Here is a 24,728-nt window from a genome sequence, read left to right as displayed (position 1 = left end):
GGGTGAAACAAGGATATCCACTGTCACTCCTGTTATACAGTTTTGTACTAAAAATATTTGCAGTATCAATAAGAGAAGAAAAATGAATCAAAGGAATCAGTTTAGGCAAAGAAGAGACTATGTATTCACTCTGCAGATGATCTGATGATATAGGTATAGAGAATCCTAGAGAATCAAGTCAAAACTGTTTGAGATAATAACTTTAGCAAAGTTGCAGTATATAAAATAAACCCCCCAAAATCTTCAGTAATCCTCTATATTTTTAACAAAGCTCAGCAGCATGAAATAGAGAAATTCCATTTAATGTAGACATTATAAAATATTTAGGACTCTATTTGCAGAAAAAAATCCAGGAACTATATGAACACAATTGAAAAACACTTTTCACATAAATAAAATCAGATCTAAATAATTGGAAAAACATTAGATGCTCATAGATATATTTGGATAATATAATAAAAATGACAATTTTACCTAAATTACATGTTTAGTGCCATACCAATCAATCTAAAAAAATATTTTATAAATCTATAAAAAATAGTAACAAAATTCATCGGGAATAACAAAAGGTCCAGAATATCAAGGGAATTAATGAAAAGAAATGCTAAGAAATTGGCCTAAACATACCAGTATTATATACTGTATATCTATATATATCTGCATATAGATATACAGTATAATACAGTCCAATATACTGTATTATAAAGCAGCAGTCATCAAAACTACTTTGCATTGGCTGAGGAATAAGAGTAGTAGATCAGTAGAATGGATTAGGTATATAATACACAGAAGTCAATGACTATAGTAATCTATAGATTGACAAACCCAAAGACTCCAGTTTCTGGGATAAGGACTCTATTCAAGAAAAACTGCTTAGAAAACTGGAAAACAATATGGCAGAAACTAGGCATAGACCAACATCTTATACCATACACCAAAATAAATTCTAAATGGATGCACAATCTAGATATAAAGGCTGATACTGTAAGAAATCTAGTAGAGCAAGAAATAGTTTACATGTCACACTTGTGAAGAGGGAAAGAACTTATGCCTGAGAAAGAGAGAGGGTTATGAAATTCAAAATGGATAACTTTGAATTTCATAACCCTATCTCTTGTTCAGTCATTTCATTAAACTGAAAAGTTTTTGTACATATAAAGCCAAGGTAACCAAGATTAGGAAGGAAGTGGAAAATTGGGAAAGATTAGAACAACCATGACTTATAACCAGTGTCTCTGACAAAGACCTCATTTCTAAAATATATACAGAACTGAGTGAAATATATAAGAATACATGATGTCCCCCAATTAATACATAGTTAAAGGATATGAACAGGCAGTTTGCAGAGAAAGAAATTAAAGGTATCTAAAATCATCTGAAAAAAATGCTCTAAATCAAAACTGATTAGAGAAATGCAAATTAAAACCTCTCTGAAGTACCATATTTCACCAGTCAGATTGGCTAACATGACAAAACAGGAAAATGATAAATGTTCAAGAAAATGTGGGATAATTGGAACACCAATGAACTGATCAAACCATTCTGGAGAGCAATTTGGTACTATGCCAAAAGGGATATAAAAATATGGACATCCTTTGACCCAGCAACACCACTTCTAGGACTGTATCCCAAAAAGATCATACAAGTAGGAAATGACCTGTATGTACAAAAAATTTACAGAAGTTCTTTATGTGGTGGCAAAGAATTGGAAATCAAGGGACTGCCCATCATTTGGGGATTGACTAAACAAGTTGTAGTATATGAATGCAATGTAATACTATTGTGCTATAAGAAATGAATAGCAGAGAGACTTCATAATAACCTGAGAGACTTATATAAACTGATGCTGAGTGAGAGGAGCAAAACCAGGAGAATATTTTACAGAATTACAAAAACATCATATCTGTGATGACTGACTGATAGACAGGGTTCATCTCAGCAATGCAAGGTTATGAGACAACTCCAAAAGAATCATGATGGAAAAGGCTATCCATATTCAAATAAATATTTACAGAGTCTGAATGCAGATGGAAGTAAACTACTTGCTCTCTGTCTTTTTTTCTTGTTGTTCATTCCATTGGTTATAATCTCTTTTTACCACTTGAATAAAATTTAATGTGAAGGTATTTGTTGAACCTTTATCAGATTGCATGACAATATAGGGTGTGAGGGGAGAGGAGAGGGAGGGCAAGAAAATTTGGAATTCAAAAGCTTGTACAACTGAATGCTGTAAACTAAAAGTAAATATATAAATAGATTTTAAAATGTAAAAAAAGCAACAGAATAAAACAGAATCCTACACTTTGCTGTTTACAAGAAACACACTTGAAGCAGAAAGACACACAGAGTTAATGGTTTAGAGCAGTCTATTATGTTTCAGCTGAATAAAAAAAAATAGGGGGAACAAGTCTTATCTCAGACAAAATAAAAGTAAAAATACATCTAATTAGAAGAAGCAAAGAAGGAAACTACATCTTGCTAAAAGGTACAATAGACAATGAAGTAATATCAATACTAAACATATAGGCACCAAGGGTAATAGTAACCAAATTCTTAAAGCAATAGTTAAGTGAGTTGTAGGAAGAAACAGAGAGCAAAACTATATTAATGGGGGACCTCAACAGTCTCCTCTCAGAACTCTGCTAAATCTAACCAAAAAATAAACAAGAAAGAAATTAAGGAAGTCAAAAGAATATTAGAAAAGTTAGGTATGAGAGACCTTTGGTATGATTTAGACTTAAAGGATGATGTCATAAGTAAATTAGAATAGCAAGGAATAGACTTTCTGTCATATCTATGGGGATTGGAAGAATTCATGATCAAATAGGCATAAAATTTTTAAACAAATTAGATTAATTTTTTTTTGAGCAATTGGGGTTAAGTAACTTGCTCAAGGTTACATGGCCAGTTATTATTTCTGGGTGTGGTGCTGCGTATCTGAGCCCGGGATTCGATCTCCAGATCTTCCTGACACTGGAGCCGGTGCTCTTACTCACTGTGCTACCTGGCCGCCCCTAGATTAAAATTTTTAAAAAGGCTCTGTACAAACAAAACCAATGCAACCAAAATTACAAGAACAGTAGAAAGATGGGAAACAATATTAAGAGCAAACGTCTCTGGTAAAGACCTCATTTCTCAAATATATAGAGAACTGGGTCAAATTATAATAATACAAGCCATTTCCGAATTGGATAATGGTCAAAGGATACAAACAGGTATTTTTCAGATGAAGAAATTAAAGTATCTATATGCATATGAAGATGTGTTCTAAATCATTTTTGATTAGACAATTGCAAATTAAAACAGCTCTGAGCTACTTCCTTATAACTATCAGATTAGTTCATATGAAAGAAAAGGAAGGGGATATTTGTTGGAGAGGATGTGGAAAAATTGGAACACTAATACACTATTGGTATGGTTGTGAAGTGATTCAACTCTTCTGTAGAGCAATTTCAATCTATGCCCAAAGGGCAAGCAAACTGTGTATACCTTTTGATACAGCAATACTACCTCTAGGTCTGTATCCTAAAAAGGTCGTAAAAAAGGGTGAAAGAATTACATGTGCAAAAATATAGCAGCCCTTTTTGTGGCAGTGATATTTCAAAAATTGAGGCATGACTGAACAAGCACTAGTATATGAATTAAAAGGATTTTAAGAAATTTGTCATTTGTCATCAAAAAATGATGAAAGATTAGATTTCACAAAAATTTAAAAGCCTGCACAGACTGCTGCAAGGTGAAATGAGCAGAATTGGGAAAGCATTGTACATAGGAGCTGCACCATTGTGTGATGATCAAGTATGAATGGCTTGGCTCTTCTCAGGAACACAATGATCTAAGACAAGTGCAAGGGCCCACAAGGGAAATTGCTATCCAAATACATATAAAGAATTGATGAACTGTGAGTACAGATATAAGCATTTTTCACCTACTTTATTCTTTATTTTGTTTTTCACCCCTTTAATCTTTTTCTTCTTCAAAACTGGAACTAATATACAAATATTTTTTTTTATATGATAGTGAGTGGTTAACTATATCAAACTCCCTAATATTTGCAGAATAGTAGAGGGGAGGGAGGAAAGGAGAAAAATTTGGAACTTGAAATCTTGTAAAACTGAATGATTAAAATTTTTATGACATGTAACTGATGGAAAAAAATAAAATACTATTTATAAAAAATGAATTTTCTAGTTGTGTTCCCCTTAACTGTTCTCATTCTCAATTTCTTCATCTGTGAAATGAGGATAGTTTTAAGACCTCCTTCTAAGGTTGTTGGGAGGATCATAGGATTCCATTTGTAAAGTGATTTGAAAATTTTAAAGAATTACATAGTGTTGGCAATTATTAGTATAGACAAATCACTTAATTTCAAGAGATGGTTTTGGACATAGGGTTCTTTAAATCCGCTCCTAGTTGTAAATTTATAATGCTATGATCTCATACTCTTTAATTCACTCCTCTTGATAATCTTCACATGAGTCTATATCCAACTCTCCTTTTCTCCACTGGGTAGAAATATATTCCTTCCTCATTTACACATTTTACCTATTTGTACCCACTTATTCAGACTTTTGTGGGCAGAGAAAGGATCTGACACCAAAGCACATGAATTCTGGAAATTTTAGCACACAGTAAATTATCACTCTCTTCTTGAATACTATCAGAAAAAAAAGAAACACATTTTATGCTGATTCCCCTAATAAGACCTCTAGATAATGGATATTTGCTTTGCTGTAGATAAATATCATTCCAGCATGACATCCCACTGAGAATTTAAAAAACTATAGTATAAGGACCACCCAGCTTTGAAACAATTGGATTATTTAGACTCCTTCCCTCATTAGACCACTGATAGTTCAGAAACATGAGTTATATGCTGATAAATGTTTAACCATTAATACTCAAAATAAAATGCTATGACATACTTTTTAATTTAGTTTCCATTATTGACATTTTCTCCATCATTTTCTTAAGTTAAGACAATGAAGAAAACAATATATCAAGCTATGATTTGTAGTGTTTGTCAATTTCCAAGGTATAAATTCTCAGAGAGAGAATGTAACTATCAGCTCTTTCAAACTGGTTTGAGCTGGATCTAACAAAGTCATGGATAGAGCACTCTTTCTACTTTTCATGAGGAGGAAAGGAAGAAGTCATCATCCCCCTGAAGATTAGATGGACTAGATCTCAAATCAGATGTTTATATATACTATACACATACCAGCCATATCATTATATTCCCTAACCCAACCTTCTAATTAAAAAACCATCTCTCCCAGCCCCCCCCCAAAAAAAAGATACAAACTTCATGAAGAGAAGGACTATATCAGTTGCATCTTTGGATTTCCAGTGCCTGGAACATAGATGTTTTTCTCTTAACAAATAATTCTTACTGTCTGATGGATTAAGGGGAAAGTTCTTGAATATACAAGGGACAAAAGAACAATTTTGACTATATAAACGTGATTATTTTCATAAATAAAAAAGTGTACCTGACATTAGCAGAGAAACAGGTAAATGGAAGGGGAGATTTCTGCAGCAAATATATCTGATATTCAAAATATCACACATACAAACACAAAGCATATAATTAGGACAAAAGTTCTAGTAGTTACGTGGTCAAAAATGAAAAAAAAATTATTTAAAGAAATAGAATAATATGAAAGAATGTTCCAAATAACTAAAATAAGAAGAATTTAAATCAAGAGTTCTATAGTTATGCCTTATATTCATCAGAGAGGAAAATATGAAAAAAATTAAAATGGAAAATATTTGAGGAACCATGAGAAGGCAGATACATTTATTCATTGCCACTTTTGATTGGTCCAACCATTCTGGAAAGCAATTGTAAATTATACTAAAAAAATGTAATTAAATAGCCAATGACCTTTCACCTTGCTATTTATACACTGAAGGTATATATGTTAGATTTGCAATGACAAGCACAGAAATAATTTACACCTTATTTCAACTATTCAATTAACACCTTGCTTCAGTTCAAGGTTTTTTTTTTGAGCCTTGTATCAAGTCTGTTAAGAAAATGTGACCCCACATGTGAACACTAGAACTTGTGAACTCCAGGGGAGAAGCTGATGACCATATATAATGAGAGCCCCAGGGTTTGAGACAGCATAAGTGAGAAGAGGACTCTTGTGGTGGCAGAGTCAAGAAGCAGAAGGCTTATGGTACCCCGACACCCTGTTAGTCTGCTCTGTCTGTGTTGATGTTTGTTTGTGATACTTTGTACAGAAGCCCTAAGACCTTACTGGAAGCCCTGAAAAATGTTTTTCTGGTTGTATGTTTACAGAAGTCCTGGAAGAGTGTTTTAGTGGTCCTGGGACTTTATTGATAATTTGTGATGACCTCTTGGACCTTGTTTGTGGGTCTGAGTTGATTTCACAGGCAGATAGTGAATTAATGGCGCTGGCAAATTGTTTGAATATTACTGTGGCTCTGTCAAGCATTGTCTTCCCAGAAACAGGAACTCTGAAGGACTAGAGGTGGACTGGATGTTGTGACCTTCAATATGGAATGGGAACTGGATGAAGAACTGGACAAGGAACTGGAAAAGGAACTGCACAAGGAACTAGGAGCTGTCTGCCTTTGAAGCCAGGTTACAGTTGGAGCTGGGACCATGGAAAAGGAACCATGGAAGCTGAGAGCCAGCCTTGAGTCAAGGGGAAAGAAGACTTTACTTGGATACTGTGTACTGACTGAGAGGATTATGATTTACTGTGACCTAGGGGTGGAGAACTTTTACTTTTTACTTTGTGATGAATTAAGGATCTTGTGATTGACTAAATGAATGCACTTTGTTTAAAACTATGTGACCACTTTGGTGAAAACTATGTGGCCATTTTAGTGATAAGTTGTTGAGTTTTGACATGGTGAATGCTGTATTTTGATTTTCTGTGATAAGTTGTAACATTGGAATGCTGTACTTTGATTTTCTGACAATTTTTTGCTCTGATTTATTATTGAATAGAGAGTCCACTACACTATGTAATCAAAACCTTGAAAGCTGTTCACAGCAGCAGTCCTCTGGAAAGCTGCTCATGCATGATTTTATAGATATATACACATTCATAATAACACAAGATACAAATATACACATATACTTATGTGTATGAATATTTGTATCCATATGTGTGTGTTTTATGGCAATATATACACGCAAATTCTATTGATATATATTTTAGTAGCACAAACTGCAAGTGACATGGAAACCTATTGTTTAAGAAACACCCCAAAAATGTACATGCTTTGGTATAATGGTGTGTGATTTAACAAATGGCCAATATAAAGAACTCAGCAGAACTAGGGAATACTTATATGAACTTTTGCAGGACTAAGTAAGAGTAACTAGAGAAAATTTCCATAATAATATAAAGTAAAACACAGCAAAAGACTTTATAATACTTATCAATGCTATAGCTAACAATGACTTGATGGTACTAATGGTAAAGTAAGTCTCTTTCCTTCCTCTTAGCAGAGATAAAGTAGAGCCTAAGTACAGAAAGAAGGAAACATATTCAAGCATATTGAAATTGTGTTGACTTGTGCTGTTTGATTATATTTAATGATAAGTGGGATGCTGTTGATAGGGAGGTGGACATTAGAAAATACAGGGATAGAGGAGGCTAGGTGGAACAGTGAATACAGCACCGGCCCTCGAGTCAGGAAGACCTGAGTTCAAATCCAGCCTCAGACACTTAACACAAAACCTATCTCTGTGACCTTGGACAAGTCACTTAACCCCAACTGCCCTCCAAGAAGCAAAAAAAAGAAAAGAAAATACAGGGATATAAAAACTAAAGAAAACAAACAATAAAACATATAGGGGGGAAGGTATAGTGGCAACCACACTGGCATACCCAGGATGGCTGCTAGCACAGATACTTAGTTCTGCTTTATTAGGAAAGATAGCTGTTTAAGGTGTCAAAAATCTTCTTTTTTTAATTACATTCACTAGTTCAGGGTAAAAGTCAGATCCCTGAACTTCAGAGAACATACAAACAGAGAAAATACAAGCAGAGAAATAAAGATCAACAGAGAGTGCTCTGACTGCCTGAATCAACTATATACTTTACATACATCCTTAGATTGAGAGAGTCTTTATGTCTGAGCAACTGGGGAGCTCTGAATATATGACCACTCAGAATCTTAACCAGGGATTCACAAGGTTCATCCCATAAGGGAGCCTCCAAAACAAAATGCCAACTCAGAGTATATTTACACTTCTCAGAGTCAGAAGGCATCCCAATTCTCCTGAATCAGTGGCTAATTAGAAATTAGCAAATGGTGTGAAAGCCTTCCTATAAGAAAGCCTCCCCTAAGCAAGCTTCCCGTAATGGGCTTCACATGAGACCTATTAATGAGCAGGAAAGATCTTAAATTGTATTAACATTACAGGGAGAAAGTTTGTTTAATCATTTGGCTACTTTAATTGAACTAGATTTTCTCTTTTTTACCCCAAAAGTTTCTTTATAAGTACGACTAAGATATAATAGAAAGAAATCAAAATAATTGAAAGTTATAGGAGATATGATGAGAATGTGAACTTCTTTACAATGCTAAAAAGATTGTAATGATCACTTAATAAAGATGGATAATTCCCAAAGTCTATATAGAAAGATCCCCTTCTTTTACAATGTATTTTTCCCTTTAACAAAAAGATCAACTTCCATGCAAGCAACTAAAACTCTCAACCTAAAATTCATTCAAAGTTAAAAATTAAGAATTCCTGTCCTAGAGGAAGAAAGAGGTTGGCCAATATAGATATATTCACTAATAGGTCCTTGTATATTCGTTATTATAAAAGTATTGTAAATATATCTTGGATTGAAAGCTTTTAGAATTCAGCTCCATCTTTGACTTGCCTGCTGACTTATTCTTATGGTAATTCAAGACCAAGAATTAAGTAGTGAGAGGAAATCGTGATTTTCTAAGTCAAATTTATAAAATGGTAAGCAGTGCACTATGACACTTAGGAATGACATAGCTTGCTTGATCTATTTTCCCTCTTCTTATAAGCTCTTCTTTTCATCTATTTTTTTCAACATACCCCACCTCATACTTAATGAAAATAGTAATCAATTAGGATAGATATGTTGAAATATTACATTGATGGGATTTATAGCTCTGACTTATATGAACTTCTAAGAGAGAAAATTTTATCTGCTGTAATAGTATAAATTGGAAATAATCCATGATTACTTATCCATGCCTAAAATGACCTTAAAAATCATAAGCCACTGCTAACACCCATGCATGTGTGTGTGTTTAAGCATACACTCACACAGTAGTATACTTTACACAATGATTAATTTTTGCACTAATATTAAATGTTGTGTGCACTAGATTTTAAAATTTTGTGAAAAATGACAGTTCCAGGGAAGAAACAACAGCATTCTGACCATAAAGCTTATCATCTATAAATCAAATATGAGGTAAAACTCATGTGTGTGTTTTTGTGTGTGTATATTTAGCCCCAAATGGTTTATATATCAACTCCTGTCAAATTTGTCAAATTTCCTCTTAAAAAGAAAAGGATGCTGATTTGCTTAATAAGGCTTCTCTCCTTCCTTTTCCTTTTCCAATAAAGGCAATCCTTTGTGCTTTTTAAAAACCACTGTTCCTGATCAAGTGTTCACTATAATTAAAACATTACTTTGTTACAATATTTATTACTTAAACCTTCTGTGACATGCTAGATTCCTGTGGATGTAGCTGATCATTTTTATTTTGTAAATATTACTTAACTTTACATAAACTATATCATAATAAACTATTTTTGCACCACCAAAAAATAAAATTCATTAATTCATACATATATTCATTCATTGGAAAACTACAGATCAACATTGTGTGAAAAACAAACCTTCACCTTGCTTTCCTTTCTCATGGCATCTGATTTAAATTCATTACATATATAAAATGATAAGGCCTTTTTCTGCCTTATAGAGGGGAAACCTATAGAGACTATGAGTGACGGTCATCAGGATTGTTTTATTGTGACTTTTCTTTAAAAAAAAGGGTAATTCTTTTTCAAGATGTGTGGTCATCCACAAATAAAACTAGAGTAGTGAATTTGACAGGATTGCAAAGCCACTTTTCAAAAATCACAGGGAATAAAATGTGTCAATCTTTAATTTCTTTAAAAGACATTTTCTCTTGTGGATTTAGGCTTAGAACCTTATCTACTATGTGATAAAAAAAAACTATGATTTCATGTGTTTTTAGAAAAAAGTGGGGATTTTTTTTTATTATAGAAATTATACTCCCTTTTCCTTTCTATACATTTAATTCCTTCACTGCATACATATTTTTTTAAATTATCTATTTTAAAGCAGTAATTATGCTAGGCAATGAAATAACAACATAAAAAGAAAAAAAATCCCCCTAGGCCTTGCATAAAACATTTCACTTTTTTTGTGTGGGGGGCAATAGTAGGTTATGACATGTGAGAGAAATAGGTACAATGATAATTAAATACAGAGTAATGATAGATCATGTGTATGTGTGGGGGAGGGGGAGTTTAATATACAGGCAACTGGCAATAAATATCAAGAAAACACTAGTGGAAAGGATAAAGATGTCATGTGAGTTGAGCCCTAAAAGAAACTTCTGTTTTGAAGCAGGGAAAGCAAGGGGATTATATGTGAAACACTGAAGGGGAGAAGATAGAGAGTAATGTATGGGAATAGCAACTTGTTATTGTTTTTTTTGTTGTTGTTGTTGTTGTTGGAAGAGAGCAAATGACCTCCAAGATGATGTCTTGACTTGCACCTGAACTGGAGTTAAGTGAAGCAGAGTGGCACAAAGTCATTAGCTTCATTCTCTCTTCAAGTGGCAAGACAAAATTCAAGATGACAAGTGATGACCTGGAATGCCTTGGATAACCTTGGGGTCTTTGATGTCTGCTCAAGCTCTAAGTACTCCAAAGTACCCTATTTGTTCACCTTCATGACCATTGGAACGAATTTTTCTTGTCTACCCTTTCTGCCCAGGGAAGTCTTCACATGTTTGTCAAGTAGACCAGTTAGGCTAGAAATTTCAATAAATAAAGGAGAAGTATATGTCATCATATATATGTGTCATCCGTGCATATAAATTTTTAGTTTATGAGTTACATATTATGCTATATGTGTGTGGCAAAGTGTGGTGTTTGTATATAAAAAATTAAATATAAAGTAGATAGATATGGATATCTATACACACATACGTAATATACATACATACACATATATATTCTTTACTACCACCAAAAAATGTAAAATAGATAGATAGATTGAGTTCTATTTATCTCTATTTTTATATTAACAGATATAGATATAACTACCTATATGTCTATTTCTAGCTATGTTCATATTATAGAGAGTATATGTGTATGCATAGAATATGTTTTATTATATAAATAGTAAAATAATCTATATAATTCCAGCTTCATCCCCTTTCTAGGGCTGTCTTGATATTTACATCTTTAATGATCTATCTATATCAATATTTATCTATTTCTATATCTTTGTTTATATGTCTCTATCTAGTTCTATTCTCTCTTTCTGAGCTACATGACCCAAGGAGAGTAAAAAGTTAGGGAGGACATGATACATTTTTTTTTAGTAAAAGAAAGATGATGTTTAAATTGTTACTGAAGAAAGAATTACTGCTTAGCTTAGACATTTACACTGGACCAAAGGAGATGGCATCTTCTTTGTCAGTTGATTAATTAATAACTTAGTCAGTTATTGATTATTAGATAGGATAAAGAGAAGGGTGTGAGTTCCTAGAATCACTGAAAGTTTAATGAAATAGGGAATGTTTTTTATAATAGGGGAAAGGTGGAGGTACCCAAAAGGACACTAAGAAACCATTTAGTATGTATCAATGAGGCACCACGCAGAATGGCAAAGAAATATAATAACAGGATAAACTAGTTATGCTCTACCAAAAATTTACTTTCAGCAATTATCCATTTGATTGACCTTGCATTGCTGTTGTTTTTTCTTAATCATAAGTCCATTTAAAGAGGCATAATACTATAAATATTATGGGTACAGACCCTAACAAATTTCACAATGAATAATAAAAAATGTTTTTTAAACAATCTTAGAAAATACTTTTTTTTTTAAAGAAATTTGGTTTAAGTAACTTGCTCAAGGTTACACAGCCAGTTATTTTGTGTGGGTGTTAAGTATCTGAGGCCAGAACCGATCCCGACTCTGGGGCCGGCGCTCTTACTCACTGGGCCAACTGGCAGTCTGCAAAATATTTCTTAAGACATCTTGAGGTTCATATTAATTTCAAAATAATCAATAAAACCATACCCAACTTCTATATCTATTGATTTAAACAGTAAAAATGTTTTGACAAAATTATCCACATTCAGAGGTAAAGATCCCAGACTTCAAGAGGAGGATGTCATAGAGACCTAGGGTGATTCCATTCACCAACTAAGATATAATTCATTACAATTTACTAAGAACTAAAATAAGAAGACTTAACTTCAAACCCTTTTTTGGGGGGGGGCAGGTAAGGGAGGAGTGAAGGAGTTTGTGTTTTTTTAATCTGACACATAGATTCTTTTCCATAAGGGTTAGGGTACCATTACGAAAAATGGACAATAAGCATAAGTACAAGCAGAAAGACAGAAAAGGTGGATAGGGAAATGGAATTAGTCTTTATGGCCATTTAAGCAAAAAGCTTCTTGTTATATTGTCTTGGATTAGTTGCAGACTTCATAAAGTCTACTTTTGGGAAACATTTTCCCTTGGAAATTGCCTCAAAGTGGTTTGTCCTAAACCGCTGTCCATTCATTATCTGACTTGTTCCACAGAGAATGAGAGACGTATCCCTGAAACAACATCTTGGTTTCTATGATTGGAGTATCTATTATGATAGTGCCTGAATTGGGCCTTCCACTTTGTTTCCACAGATTTTGCAGAGCTTCTTGTTGCAACACATTAATTTTTCTTGTTTGAAGCCATTTGTGGAGGTTTCTTAGGTAATGCTAGAAATAAGATAATATAATTTAGCAGGTCTTTACAAAATCTATTCACATTGACTTTCTCATAAATAGTTCAAATGGTAAAAGGCAGCAGAAATTTTATGGCATTAACTCTATGTATATCAGAGCTACAGGAAGAACATAAAATTAAAGTACCATGACATATCTGGAAATTTAGGGAGTTTTCATTTTCAAGTATCATTTGTTCTCTCTTTAAGCCCTATGCATTGTATGGACAGTGCTAACTAATAGTTAGAAGGTTTTAAGGAAAAAATATCTCTGAAGAACTGAATTTGAAAATTTGTTTTTAGCGTTAACTATTTAAAGTAGACCAAAGGAAACAGCATCTTCTTTGTCTATTACTAAAACAAAATTTGTTTATGTCCTAATACTTGCCTTATTTAAAATTTTATGAGTTTTCTTTTGTAAAAAAAGATAAGGGAGGCCCTGAATGAAACACTGAGGAGATATTCAATGTGTCAAAAAGGTGCCAAGGAAAAAGACAAAAAAAAATATAATAGCAAATAAAAGACAAATGGAACTAAATTAACCCCTAAAGAAAACAAGGAGATAAATAATACAATCACTAGAAAATCATGGTAGTACTTGTTTCCCAAGGATTTTTTCAACTTAAAAGGAAGCCATAATGACTACAGTATCCCCCAAGTTATGACTGCTTAATTAGGCCATCTTCTTTTTAACATGGAAAAGACATTTATACCTTGTGACCACTGAGTTTTTATGTTTCTATTGGCTTGATATTTTAAACTTATTTTTATATTTTGGAATAAGTAATTGGGACATTCCATAAAGGACATAAATTGCAAAGCCAAAGAAATCAATGGATAGTTTGTTCCAAAATTAGTATAAGAGAAATATTAAAAAGAAAATAACAACTGATCATACCTTTAATGTGTTAATTTTGTTCCATTTGTATATCTGGAAGCTGAAATGTGTCACATTACACTAAGCTCATGACATTTATTTCTATGAAAATGTGGTCCCTTGTCTAAGCACATTTTTTATTATTCATTATTTTTTGGGAATTGGTAGGCATTCTGTACCTGATGATAATGGAACTGAAAGACAGTTTATACTCAGCTATGCATACCCTGGAGACTGCAAAAAATATCAAAACAGTCAAGCAGAAACTCAATTCTAAGCAGAATGAGAATTTGTGCTATTGAATTGGGACCAATGTTTTCCTAAAGAGCTATGGCCATCTTGATGGTATTTGTTCCTCTCTTTTTAAATTCAAATATGTAAATTATAAAGATGAATAAATGTTGTTGTTCTAGTTAAGGAAAAAAAGACAAAAAGGGTCATTTATGTTCTCTCAAAAATCCACTTTCAATAGGAGAATAGAGTCAGATTATGAAGAGCTTTAAGTGTTAAACACAGGAGTTTGTTTTTTATCCTAGAGGTAATTGGGAGTCATTGGAGATTCTTGAACAGTGCAGTGATATATTCAGACCTATATAAGGAATACTATGTTGGCGGCTGAACAGAATATGAATTGGAATGTAGAGAAATTGCAATACTTAAAGATTAATTTGGAAGACACTGCAATCTTCCAGGTGAAAGGTGATGATGTCCTGAACCATAGTGGTAGGCATTTGAATGAAGAAAAAGTGACAGATGTGACAAATGCAGTGTTGGTATAATTTACATAACTTTGCAACTGATTATATGGGGGTAGCAAAGAAGAGTTCAGATTTGAAGACTACTAAGACTGTCTATTGGTGACTGGAAAGATAGTAGTTCTTTCAAGAGAAATAAGGAAGTTACACAAAGAGGAGGATTTGGGAAGGAAAAATAATGAGGTCTGTTTTGGATACACTGGTAGGAATTTGATTGGAAAGGTCTAATATCTGTTGATGAGCTGGGCCAGGATGTTAGAAGACTTAGTATGGTTGTGTATGTAGATCTGGGGGGGGGAGGTCATCTGAATTGAAATGAATATGGTAGCTCATGAGATCATCAAGAGGAAATGGAGAAAGAAGGAAAAGAACAAGGCCCAGGACAAAAAGGTAGAAGGACCAAGACAGTATAGTGTCAAGAAAACTCAGAGAAAAGAGAGTATGGAAAGAGAAATGGGGTCATCAAAAGCTTCAGAGCAGGTAAAAAGAAAAAAAAAAACTAAGAAAGTATATTTAAAATAAGAAAATGATTAGACCATTTTGGAGAAATTCATATAAATGCTGTTCCATTGCATCTTTCTATGCACCCACTAATTGCTAACAATTCTTATTTTGAACTTCCTTTTTTTTTCTTTTTTCTTTTTTTTTTTTTGGTTTTTTGGAGGGGTGAGGGTAGGTCAATTGGGGTTAAGTGACTTGCTCAATTTCACATGCCTAGTTAACTGTTAAGTGTCTGAGACCGGATTTGAACTCAGGTCCTCCTGACTCCAGGGCTGGTGCTCTATTCACTGCACCACTTAGTCACCCCAATTTTTATTTTCTTTAACAAAAGCCATGAAAGTCATGAATGTAAATAAGTGTAAACTTAGCATGTGTATACAGATTTTTGTCTTTCATGCAACTTTTTTTTTTGCCTTTTGGAGGGCAATTGGGGTTAAGTAACTTTCTCAAGATTACACAGCTAGTTTTTGTGTGTGTATGGGGTGTGTGTGTGGGGGGGTGGTGTCTGAGGCCAGAACCAAACTCAGGTCCTCCTGACTCTGGGACCAGCACTTTACTCACTGTGCCACCTAGCCACTCCTTTCACACAACTTCTACAGTATTGAATTTTAAGATTTACTATGAGTTTGCAATAATTGATTCTGATAATCTTTGAAAATAATGTTCTCACAATGTAGGACTTTTGTTAACTTAGTAGAAAGTTCAATTATTTATATGGTTATCAACAGGAAACTACATTTTCCCCTTTATCTAACCAAACAATTCCACAAAAGGTCATGTTGAATTTGAAACAATGGTTGCATAGCAGAAGGCATATATTATTAAACTGATAAAATACAATACCTAAAATTATTTATAGCCTGCAAAAATGATAAATTAGAAATGTTATTTATAGAAGAACCAATGGCTACTGTTGGATATGGACCCTAAAATACTTAAACCTCTTTTTGTGACAATGAAATGTAAAAGAAGACATGTAATGCTAAAAGAAATGATAATTTTTCTTTGGCCAAAAAAAGAGATTTTTGATTTTTCTTCCTAAATACTTAATTACCTAGTATAATAAGAGCAGATGCATATTTGGGCACATCCATTTTCCTTGCAAAAGAGTTTTATTTATTTCTTTGTACTAATACTATTTTATAATTTAAAAGACTAAGGTAAATGATGGGAAGCAGTTTGCTATAAATGAAATAACTGAGACATCAGGAGATCTTATTTTCAGTGTGACTCAGCTGTGTGTACTAGAGAAATAGTTTTCTAATGACACTAAAAGTTATTTTAACAAACATTAAGGACAAAAATTTTAGGATTTGAAAGTGTTGTTAGTAGCCATTTAGTCGAAACTTTACCTGACTAAGAATCTTTTCTAAACATCTGATCTTTCTACTTCAACTTAAAAACCACCTTTGAAACTGAACCCAATTTTTGTTGCTTTTTCCTTTAACCACCCCACCCCCACACACAAACACATTTGTTTTAGTCGGACAAGATCTACTTTTTCATTCTCTCACTCAAACCTCAATTGAGAACACAAGAAAAAGAAAACCAATTACAAACACATATCTTTTACTAAAAGCTTTAGGACCATGTCTAAAAAAAAAAATTCCTTCCTACTTGTTTGCAGAGATGTCTATGAGAACACACTGGTTATGTAAAATTATTTTCCCCCACCTTCCTTTTCCCTCTCTTCTTACCTCCCAGTGTATTACTTTTCCCATGTCTTTCCATTCTTAAAGTCATCACAATATAATATAACCCCTCCCCAGGCTTGTCTAATTGGCCTCCATCTTAATTCTTTTCTCCAGAGTTTGTTTTCAACAATAGTTGTTTTTGCTATGAGACATCTTTCATTTTCTTCTATTTCCTTTATTATTTTGTTTCAATTTTTCTTGTGGTCTCATGGAGTCATTGGCCTCTATTTAGTCCCTTCTAATTTTCAAGGAGTTTATTGTCTTGTGCCAACCTGCTAATTCCCTTTCCAATTCTTTCTTTCTTAGCTTTCATTTTTTTCCAACTGTTTTTTTTTCCTGAAGTACTCTCATTCCTTTTATAATAACATTTTTAAACTTTGTAAACTCTTGCTTCATCTCCTCTTGGAATTCTATTTGAGTTTTTACCCAAGCTATGTTTTTATCTGAGGAATTTCTTGCATATATTTCTAAGTCATTCTCTTCTTCTACATTTGTAACTTACGGTCTCTCTTTGCTACCAAAATAGCTCATTATAATGAGGACTTAAGATTTTTTGAAACAACTCATTATGTCAAATTATCGTGAAGTTTAAACATGGATCTTTGTAATTTATACCCAATAGTAATCTAATGTTTTAGGGATGGAGGAGTGTATTTTCTAGTGACTTGCTATTAATATTAAGCATGAAGAGTTGTGAATTAGCTATTTCTTTTATGAAAATATTTAACTTAAATATATAGTGTGTGTATGTGTATGTGCAATAAAAAGTTTCTATAAAACTTCTTTTTAAACAAATAATCTGGGCATCTGTAGTTTTGGAAAAAATGAACAGATTAGTATTTACTATTAATCTAAACAAATCTGACTTGGGATAATCTAATTGGGAAAATATTTAAAAGTGATGAATTTCAGGAAGACACTTTGGGCTCTTCCCAAAATCACAGACTTGTTGACAAATTAGGAATCAGTAAACCCCATAAGTGTTATCCTACTTATTTGTCTACCTTGGAAATTTATAATATAATGAAAAGTGATCCCTAGAATTTTTTTTCTTTCTAATTGAAGTTTCATCCTGGCTTCCCCCTTAATGCCAATATTCCATTTATACTACTCTCTTAGGATGCTTCTCTTGACTAAAAATAGTAATTTGTCAATCTGAACACAAAGAGATCAGCAGAGTCTTCTTAATTTCAGAGGCAAATAGTCTGGGGAAAATACTGTGTGTGACATATAACTGTAATTGATTTCTGAATCCATTATATAATATTATATACCTATTAGTGCTGGAATGTCTGAGGAATTTTTTATTCCTTCTTACTATTTCTCTTTTCAGAAAAGTGATTGGCATTTTAAAAGCTTTATGCTAAATCTCCTGCATTAATAAGCGTTCTTTCATTTGAACCCATTAGAGTTTTACCTTAGCCCATTTCATCTTATTACTTTCAATCTTTTCAGGTAAGATTTTTATATTTAAAAAAATCTCTTAAAATGTCACTGTAAGTTTTTTTTTTTTCCCTAAGAGGATTTTTTTCATATATGATGCATTCATTTGACCATGTAAACTTCTTTAAGATGGATCATATTATTTTCCATAATTGTTCTATCCCAGAACTCCAGATATATTTATTTCATCTAATTAAATGGTAAATTAGGGATTTCAATTAGAGAGAAGGCCTGCAATAGAAGTTCTTTTCATCTTTTTAGCTTGTCTCTTTGTGGTCATCTCATCTGACTTTCTGATGACCTACTTTTTTTTCTAATTGATCACTCCTTTTTCATCTTTAATTATGGTTTACAAAATCTGTGTTCATTATGACACTTACAGAAAAGTCTTTGATATTAAACTATTTAATATATTTAATTAGAAAGTAAAGAGAAAATATAATTGTGCTTGAACAAAAATATCTGTGAGAATGGAAATATTTTGAATTGTATCCCCTTCCTATCCACCAAAGAAAATAAATGTGAAAGTAAAATAAGGTACTAACAAAAACATGGCCAGGTGTGCGACCTTATTGCCTCATTTAACCCTAAAAGATCACAGAATAATTTCTTTCTAAGCTGTATGAGGCAAGAAGGAACAAATTAAAAAAATAAAACAACACCTGATTTGGCAACTATCCGCTATTACATAATGAGGTTTTAACCTGGTTCTGCTTTTACCTGGTTTCAAGTCCCTCCTCTGACACATGTTTTTATTGTTATCTTGGGCAGGTTTTTAATCTCTGAGCACTCTTGGAATCTTTCCAAGATGTTAAGTTGTACAGAAGCTGCCCACTTAATTTGGTAAAGCATTTTCTCACCTGGGAGTTCCTTATAGCAAAGTATTGGTCTCTGTACCTATTCATTTCTACTACTTACTCTTACTCAATTACATGAAATATGTTAACTGAAGATGAATTTAGTAGTAGGAAGTGAAATGGTATCATTTTCAAAAATAGAATGCTTCAGATTTCTGAGAAGCTAGGTAAGCTATACATGCAACCTAGCCTGTTTTCCAAATCTTATATATGTATATATATATATATAAATGTATATATATATGTATATATATATATATATATCATTTATATTTATTTTCTTTATTTCACATTTATATTATCCTCCTGCATTGGCACAATAATTGCCTCACAAGAATCCTGTGTATTTACTATTTGTTTTTCCATTTTATAGATGATGAAGCAAAGTGAATTTCTAAGGGTAACATAACTAGTAAGACAGAAGTGTTTTTGATAAGATCCAAATTCAGGTTTTCTGACTCCCAATCTAACATTCCTGTTACTATGTTAAGTTACTTCTCAAATGGTTTGATAATTATTTCTACATCCAAAAGAAAAAAAAAACATGCATGAATCACCTGGTTAGAACAATGAATCACCACCCTCTTGAAAAAAATCTCAGAATTTGTTTGTGGGTTATAATCATTTTTTTTTCATTAATTGAAGAAGACAATATACATTATCTTTCTTCTGGAGATGATGTGTGTGTGGAATACAAGACTTCAGAGAAGTTTGGTATTTTTTTTTCCTTGACTGAATCTTCGTGGACATATTGTTTTCTCCCAGTCCCTAACTTAGGAAACACAGATATTCTCAATTGAATAAAATATAGTGAAGCATATAATTTTCTGCACCTGATTTTGAATATCTTATCTATGGGGCCACTTATAGTTAAGAAGAATACAAGAGAGTAGCAGAAGGTTTTTCTGTATTTCATGCCCAGGTAGAACAATGACTACAGCAATTTTCTAACAATAAAGTGAGAATTTAGTCACATAAATATGAAATAATTAGAACAACTTAAACCTTCAATTACACTTAGGATTTTAAAAAATCTGTTATAATTCTAGTGAAATCTCATTTTTTACATGACCACAATGTTCATTTATTTTCCTACAATCTCTATCTTTTCTGCACATATGGACATTTTCTGCAGGTGATAAGATTAAGTTTCTGCAATTTGCCCTTCAAATCTGGCCACCTATACTAATTTCTCAGAAATACTTAGGAAATATCTCTTTTGTTTGTTATGAAATGGGCAGGAATATACCCCTACACATGCTGAGTTCTTGATTCATTTCTTAGAGACATTGCCCTAAATTGATCACGTATTTGGCTTATATGTGAAAATATAGATTTACAAAATAGTCTAATAAAATATAATAATCAACTCTGCAAAATCTGCTTTGATATATGCAATATTACAACACCAGTTTAGACTTTTGCTATTTTACAGTTGGAATAAGGTTCCTTGTAATGTCTGTCCCAAATCTCTTCCTACTACAATCCTTGAACATGCTGCATGATTTCTTGATTATGAACAACAAAAATTCAGAACAGATGAAAACTTTATAGTCATGTGAATGTTTTATTGAAACTTTTAAAAAATATCACAGATTTTTCTGCAAATAAGTCCTATCCTAGGTAATTCCTATCTTTTTTATTACCTTTTCAGTTCGTTAATCCTCTCCATCTCTCTTTTTCTATCTTGGTAAATATTTTAATTTTCCACCATATATATATTCCTCTGAGGACTACTTCAAATGTATCTCATAGATGTTATTTTATATTATCCTTGTTTTCTTCCTTATTGAAATGATTATTTTGATAATTTGTTCTTTGACTCATTAAATGATTTAAAAACATCTTTTAATTCTATTTACATTCTCCTATTCTCTTCCACCTTATTCTAAAAATGAAGTTCTCAATCTTTGGCACATTTATGTCCAGGTCATATGAGAAGTAAAGCTATTATTGAAAATATTTTGTAAATTAATTTAATTTTATAATAACCAAGTGTAGATTTGTGATAAAGCCCTAGAGTTTGTATTTCATATCGAATAATACATTATGGAAAGATTTACTGAAAGCAAAGAGATATAGAGACCAAAAAATTTTCCTAGTATCTGCCTCCAGAAAATTGAAATAAGTGAAATGAAACATTTCTTATTAATGGAAACTATTAATGTACTAAAGAGAATGAAGTATTTGGAGTGGAGAGAACATGGTTTTGGCCCAGCACACTTATCCAAAATCAGAAATTTAAAAGTGAAACAAATAGTAAGAGAGAATAACAATAAAAATGATCTCAAGGAAAATGATATTGTAGAGGTTAGGGATGTCAGCATTATTGAACTATTTGCTTTTCTCTGTATTTTACCTTTTATCTCCTATCATGGAACATTTGTACAAATTGTTCCCCATATGCCTTCTAGTTTCCTCCTTTATATCCCTTCAATATTCAATTCAAGTGCTCTTTGTCAAGATACATTTTGCAGATTCCCCCAGTTGTTATCCTCTCTTCTAGTGTAAAACCAAGCATGAGCAGCTTTCCAGAAGACTTCTGCTGTGGACAGCTTCAAGGTTCTGATTACATAGTATAGTGAACTTTCTATTCAGTAATAAACTAAGATAAAACATTGACAGAAACCAAAGTCCTGCACTAAGAATGCTATGACATGTTATGACATAAGAACTTATATCTAAAGTGGCCACATAGTTTTCACCAAAGTGGCCACATAATTTTAAACAAAAGGTAATATTCAATAAGTCTTTAACTCAACCATCTTTAAGGAGCAAGCTTCCTGAAGGGACACAAAGTACAAAGGTCAGAGTTCTCCACCCCTATACCATAGGAAATCATAATTTCAGTCAGCATCAAGTACCCAAGGAGAAGTTTTTTTTTCATATTGACTTGAGGCTGGCTCTCAGATTCCATGGTTCCTCTTCCATGGTCCCAGCTCCTGCCTGAATCTACCCAACTATCACCAGGATCCAAAGGTAGGCAGCTCTCAGCTTCTCATCCAGCTCTTCTTCCAGTTCCTGTTCCATATTGAAGCTCACAGTGTCCAGTCCACCTCAAGTCCTTCACAGTTTCTGTTTTTGGGAATACAAAGATAAACAGAGCCACAATAACATTCATTAACATTGCCGGCACCATCATCAATTCACTTTCTGTCTGAGAAATTAACACAGACCCACCAATGAGGTCTGAGAACTCTAACACACATCATCAGTATGGTCCCAGGACCTCCAAAACTCTCCTCCAGGGCCTCTTCAAAGAGAAAAGAAATTCCTCTTTCAGGGCTTCCAGTAAGGTTCCAAAGTATCACAAACAAAAATCAACACATACAGTACAATCAGAGTGTCACCACCACAAAGTTCCTTTTCTCAATTCTGCTCTCTCCCAGCTTACACTTCTCCTTATATACAGTTATTAGCTCCTCCCTATTCTGCAACTTCTTGTTGTATCAGCAACAGGGGTTCACAAGTTTTAGGATTCACAAGTTCTGTTTCTTAACAAAGACTTGATATAATCAGGCCAAGGCTCAAAGACACTTGAACTCAAAGATGGTGCTAAATACTTAAGTAGCTGAAACTAAGTACTAAGTACTTGTTTGTCTGCCATCACAGACAGCCACATCAACATTATTCACTTTTACAGTATATATCCTCTATTTACTCATCAATGAATGTGTTATATTTATCTAGTCAAATATCAATTCCTCATGGTCAATATATCCACAGATGAGTAAATGTAGGATATATAAAATACAATTTCATTGTCTCACTTTTGTATTGGTGTCTCCAATACATAAAAACAGTGACTGAAAACTGTTGATAAATTGGAAAACATAACTAAGGAAACAAGATATATGTTCAATTTATGCATAGAGCCTGACACTTAGTAGTCTCTTATCAAATGTTTATTGACTAACCATGTGATACTTTTACATAACATCATTGACTCTAAAATGTATTTGGAGTTATAGAATGATGAAGTCAGAAGGGCCATTTTAATAGGTTAACAGACTCATTTCATAGACAAGGGAATCTAGGACCAGAGAAACTTGGCCAGTGTCACAAAGATAGGTAGAACTTGGAGGAACAGCTAGAATCCAGGCCTTTTGACTCACAGTCTAGCAATCTTATGTTTGCTTCTGTTTTGTTGCTACCAAAAGCAACTTTGAAGAAGAATTTTGTCAATTGGCCCTCTTTCTTTGTTAGAGTACATTAAATAAAGAGGTTGTTGGCTGTCTTTAAGTTACTGAATAATTATAAGCCCCTTAATCTTCTGACAGCTATTCTACTTTGTTACTATTCAAAAGAAGTTAAACGAATTGTTTAAAAACATACTCACTAAAATTCATATAGGCCAAGCAATTCAGAAATATATTATTATTTTTTTTTTACTTCATGACAACCGTATCAAGCCAAAACTGCTTGATTACTCAATGGTAATATTGACTATGAGATGGGATTCCCTGAATTTAATCCCAAATGGTGTCACAAGAAATTTTTGCATTGCTTATCTATTTAAGAGAGATCAATAGAGGTACAGGTCACCCAAAAGATTATAGGGTAGATAAACAATGAAACTTCAAAGCAAAGATTATTTATGTAAATGAGACATAATAGTCTAAGATAGCATAAAAAAGTAATCTTAAAAGAATTTTTCTTTAAAAAGGAAGAAAAAATCTTATCTTTGAATAAAAAAATGCTCAAAGAATATTAATCAATTCTCAAAGTGAGAATTCCAGACGATGAATAGCCATATGAATCACTAATTATAAAGTAAATTCAGATAAAAACAAACAATCCTGACATTCCACCACACGCTCAAAAATTGATAAAAATGACAAACTATATAAAGACAGGCTTACCAATACATTATGGGTAAAGATGTGAATTTGCCTAAAATCTCAATTTGTGGTAATCCTAGAGATGAAAACATTTATTCCAAGATTCATGGTGTCATTTATTGTATTTTCCTGTTTTGCTTTATACAGTGAAGTATGGGTTAATTTCAGATTAAATTTTTTTGCTTTTAAAATCCAGGATCAGGGTGGCCAGGGAGCACAGTGAGTAAGAGCAGTAGCCCCAGAGTCAGGATGACCTGGGATCGAATCTGGGCTCAGACACTTAGCACCCACCCAGAAACACCTGGCCATGTAACCTTGAGCAAGTTACTTAATCCCAATTGCTTTAAAAAAATGCAGGATCACACTTGGTGGGTCACACCACAATAATGTATTGTAGTAGGATTTTAATTGAGTTAATTTATCTAGAATTGATTGCTGAAACAAATGTGTTTATGACTTTAAAAATAAAAACTATTTTTCCAGTAGATTGGAAACAAATAAATTAATAAAAAGATATGGAGAGAAGGAAGAAAGAGGAATGGAAGGAAGGAAGGAAGGAAGGAAGGAAGGAAGGAAGGAAGGAAGGAAGGAAGGAAGGAAGGAAGGAAGGAAGGAGGAAGAGAAAGAATGGGGAAGAAAGAGAGAGATAGAGAGAGAGAGAGAAAGGGAGACAGAGAGAGAGACAGAGAGAGAGGGAGGGAGAGAGAGAGAGAGAGAGAGAGAGAGAGAGAGAGAGAGAGAGAGAG

Source organism: Petaurus breviceps, unplaced genomic scaffold (genome assembly GCF_028583685.1).
Source record: "Petaurus breviceps papuanus isolate PSGF00001 unplaced genomic scaffold, PetGlider_PUasm1.0 175, whole genome shotgun sequence".
Taxonomy (NCBI): Eukaryota; Metazoa; Chordata; class Mammalia; order Diprotodontia; family Petauridae; genus Petaurus; species Petaurus breviceps.
Note: the sequence above shows the minus strand (reverse complement) of the source record.